The 5,000-nt window shown below is 40.2% G+C and overlaps 1 protein-coding gene across 3 annotated transcripts in view; it reads left to right on the forward strand.

Annotated features, from left to right (window-relative positions):
- The window catches only part of cadm3 (cell adhesion molecule 3), a 74,801-nt gene that overhangs the window by 37,441 nt on the left and 32,360 nt on the right, over nt 1–5,000 (forward strand). The gene's annotated exons all lie outside the window — the stretch shown is intronic.

Below are 5,000 nucleotides of genomic sequence, written 5' to 3' on the forward strand. Positions count from 1 at the left end.
GGCTGTAAGGTAACAAAATGTGTAAAAAGTTCTGAATACTGAATACTTTCCGAATGCACTGTATGTCCCTCCACTAGAATCTCCATACTTTCATGAAGACAGCTTCTCCATCAGACACTCTCAGAGTCACACAGTCAGTCCACTGACACCTCTATCAGATCACAGCAAAATCACAGGCTACTTGAACAGGGCAATACTCAATCATGAGGCATCAAAGCCAAAGGAGCTGAATAATATTAAGACATTCATAGATGGAACGAAAGTAGTGTGGGAAGCTACCAGAAATAATTAGGCAACAACAAATTCAATCCCTTTAGACAACTTCCTGGACAAAATGTTTCACTGTAATAGTGAAGTTGTAAACATGGCAGTAGAAAACCTAAATAGTATATTTAACCTCTCAGCTTCCGTATCAAATCTAAACATGTCAAGCAGACAAGCGAAGAAAATGGACAACAATGACAAATGGTATGATGAAGAATGCATAAACCTAAGAAAGAAATTGAGAAACCTACCCAGCCAAAAACATAGAGACCCAGAGACCCAGAGCACCTGAGCCGACGACACCTTCACTCTGGTGAATGACTGAAACAATACAGAAATACACTACGGAAAAAGAAGGAACAGCACATCAGAAATCAGCTCAATATAATTGAAGAATCCATAGAATCTAACCACTTCTGGGAAAATTGTAACACACTAAACAAATAACAACACGAAGAGTTATCTATCCAAAAGGGAGATGTGTGGATAAACCACTTCTCCAATCTTTGTGTCCCTTTAACAAAGAACAAACAGCAAAAACATATGCATGATGAAATACAAATCTTATAATCAACAATTATTAAAGACTACTGTACCTGAACTCACTGGATTCTCCAATTACATTGAATGAACTACAGGACAAAATACAAACACTCCACCCAAAAAGGCCTGTGGTGTTGATGGTATCCTCAATTAAATGATCAAATATACATACCACAAATTCAAAATGGCTATATAAAAACTCTTTAACATCATCCGCAGCTCTGGCAGCTTCCCCAATATTTGGAACCAAGGACTGATCACCCCAATCCACAAAAGTGGAGACAAATTGAACCCCAATAACTACCATGGGATATGCGTCAACAGCAACCTTGGGAACATCCTCTGCATTATCATTAACAGCAGACTCACACAGTAAAACAATGTACTGAGCAAATGTCAAATTGGATTTTTACATAATTACCGTACGACAGACCACGTATTCACCCTGCACACCGTAATTAACAAACAAACAAACCAAAACAAATTGATGGAAAGTGGTGTTGGTGGAAAAACATACAACATTTTAAAATTCTAACATTTGCACACAAACAACAAGTGTGCGGTTAAAATTGGCAAAAAAACACACATTTCTTTCCACGGGCCGGGGGGTGAGACAGAGATGCAGCTTAAGCCCCACCCTCTTCAACGAATTGGCGAGGGCACTAGGACAGTCTGCAGCACCTGGCCTCACCCTACTAGAATATGAAGTCAAATGTTTACTGTTTGTTGATGACCTGGTGTTTCTGTCCCCAACAAAGGAGGGCCTACAGCAGCACCTAGATCTTCTGCACAGATTCTGTTAGACCTGGGCACTGACAGTACATCTCAGTAAGACAAAAAAGAACCGTGTTTCAAAAAAGGTCCAGTTGCCAGGACCACAAATACAAATTCCATCTAGACACCGTTTCCCTAGAGCACACAAACAATGATACATACCTCAGCCTAAACATCAGCACCACAGGTAACTGCCACAAAGCTGCGAACGATCTGCGAGGCAAGGCCAGAAGAGCCTTCTATGCCATCAAAAGGAACATAAAATTTGACATCCCAATTAGGATCTGGCTAAAAATACTTGAATCAGTTATAAAACCCATTGCCCTTTATGGTTTTGAGGTCAGGAGTCTGTTCACCAACCAAGAATTCACAAAATGGGACAAACACCAAATTGAGACTGCATGCAGAATTCTGCAAAAAAATATCATGTGTACGACGTAAAACACCAAATAATGCATGAAGAGCAGGTCAAAATCCAGAAAAGAGCCGTTGAATTCTACTACCACCTAAACTTAAGAGATTCCCAAACCATCACCTTCAGAGAGATTAACGTTGAGAAGAGTCCCCTAAGAAAGCTGGTCCTGGGGCTCTATTCATAAACACAAACAGACCCCACAGAGCCCCAGGACGGCAGCACAATTAAACCCAACCAAATCATGAGAAAACAAAAAGATAATTACTTGACACATTGGAAATAATTAAATTTTGCCCTAAACAGAGTGAACACAGTGGCAGAATACCTGACCACTGTGACTGACCCAAAGTTAAGGAAAGCTTTGGAGAGAGAGAGAGAGAGAGCGAGAGAGCGAGAGAGAGAGAGCGAGAGAGCGAGAGAGAGAGAGCGAGAGAGAGAGAGAGAGAGAGAGAGGGGGAGACTACTCTCCACAAATGTTTAAAGCCTTGGATTGATGTAGGCATGGGATAGACTACAGGGAATTGTTCGACAGCAATACTAAAGGAATTCTTAAAAGTGTGTAATGCTGTTTCGGTGTCGTATCATTTGAGTTTTTTGTCAGATAGTTTTAGTTAGGTTGTCGTGCCAATGTTCTTCCTGCCACATCCTGCATGCATTTCCTCTTTCATGTCCCGGTCGGAGTTCCGCAACAGAACACTTAGAACACACAGATGTGAAGGAAAAAAATGTATATCGCCGCTGGTGCACGGATGTGATACCGCTACACTACACAGTGAATTTAAAACTGTCTACCACTGACAATTTTAGTTCCAATTAGACTATTTATAAATGCCATATTTACATAGGTGAGCAGCTTGCTTTGAGGCATGTCTGGTACTATATATGGGATGTGTTCCAAATGGCACCCTATTCCCGACACTACCACACCACTGCCATTCGGGATGCAGAACATACAGTACCAGTCAGAAGTTTGGACACACCTACTCATTCAAGGATTTTCTTTATTTTTTTACTATTTTCTACTTTGTAGAATAATAGTGAAGACATCAAAACTATGACATAACACACATGGAGTCATGTAGTAACCAAAAAAGTGTTCAACATTCTTGAAAGTAGCCACCATTTGAATTGATGACAGCTTTGCACACTCTTGGTACTCTCTCAACCAGCTTCATGAGGTAGTCACCTGGAATGCATTTCAATTAACAGGTGTGCCTTGTTAAAGTTAATTTGTGGAACTTCTTAATGCGTTTGAGCCAATCCACGAGGATTGGACATTATAGCCCGTTGGAAATCTTTCCTTTGAGTCCAAATTTGAGATTTTTGGTTCCAACCACTATGTCTTTGTGAGATGCAGAGTAGTTGAATGGATGATCTCCGAATGTGTGGTTCCCACCGTGAAGCATGGAGGAGGAGGTGTGATGGTGTGGAGGTGCTTTGCTGGTGACACTGTTTGCTCTTAGTGGGACTATCATTTTTTTCCCAACAGGACAATGACCCAAAACACACCTCCAGGCTGTGTAAGGGCTATTTGACCAAGGAGGGGGATGGAGTGCTGCATCAGATGAACTGGCCTCCACAATCACCCGACCTCAACCTAATTCAAATAAAAAAAATCTAATCAAATTTTATTTGTCACATGGTTAGCATATGTTAATGCGAGTGTAGCGAAATGCTTGTGCTTCTAGTTCTGACAATGCGGTAATAACCAACGAGTAATCTAACCTAACAATTCCAAAACTGCTACCGTATACACACAACTGTAAAGGGATAAAGAATATGTACATAAAGATATATGAATGAGTGATGGTGCAGAACGGCATAGGTAAGATAGGTAGTAATGTAGGGTATGTAAACATAAAAGTGGCATAGTTTAAAGTGGCTAGTGATACATGTATTACATAAAGATGACAAGATGCAGTAGATGGTATAGAGTACAGTATATACATATGAGATGAGTAATGTAGGGTATGTAAACATTATATTAAGTGACATTGTTTAAAGTGGCTAGTGATACATTTTTTACATCAATTTCCATTATTAAAGTGGCTGGAGATGAGTCAGTATGTTGGCAGCAGCCACTCAATGTTAGTGGTGGCTGTTTAACAGTCTGATGGCCTTGAGATAGAAGCTGTTTTTCAGTCTCTCGGTCCCTGCTTTGATGCACCTGTACTGACCTCGCCTTCTGGATGATAGTGGGGTGAACAGGCAGTGGCTCGGGTGGTTGTTGTCCTTGATGATCTTTATGGCCTTCCTGTGACATCGGGTGGTGTAGGTGTTCTGGAGGGCAAGTAGTTGAGATGTTTTGGGATGAGTTGGACTGCAGAGTGAAGTTCAACAGTTCAAAACTGTTGGAAAAGCATTCCAGGTGAAGCGGGTTGAGAGAATGCCAAGAGTGTGCAAAGCTGTCATCAATGTAAAGGGTGGCTACTTAGAACAATCTAAAATATATTTTCATTTGTTTAACACTTTTTTGGTTACTACATGATTCCATATGTGTTATTTCATATGTGAGATGATGTCTTCACTAGTATTCTACAATGTAGAAAATAGTACAAATAAAGAAATACCCTTGAATGAGTAGGTGTTTTTGACTGGTAGTGTACAATTGGTGGTCTAGTTAAGCCTTTTCTGTGATGAATGTCTCCTGTTTGTTGATGTTCCTTAAAGAGGGTGAACACTTGGTTAGACAGATGCACAAAACATCCACAGTAATTAGAAGAACTTATTATAAGTAGATACGTTTTCCAGTTCCATTTCAGTGTATTTACGTAATCACATACAGTATATTAGCAAAGGTTACTGTCGTGTACGGGATTATATTCCCTACATATTCCCCAAAGTAAGTGCACTATATAGGGTATAGGGTGTCATTTTGCAAGTTCAAGTTCAGTTGCGGTTTTTACTATCACAATTCTGTGTCGAACCCCATAATTATTGCTGGTCACATTCATTCTCACACCCTGACCCTCATTTCCATAATATTTGTCTCATTTGAGTTTGT

The sequence above is a fragment of the Oncorhynchus keta genome, chromosome 15, assembly GCF_023373465.1.
Source record: "Oncorhynchus keta strain PuntledgeMale-10-30-2019 chromosome 15, Oket_V2, whole genome shotgun sequence".
In the NCBI taxonomy this organism is placed as follows: Eukaryota; Metazoa; Chordata; class Actinopteri; order Salmoniformes; family Salmonidae; genus Oncorhynchus; species Oncorhynchus keta.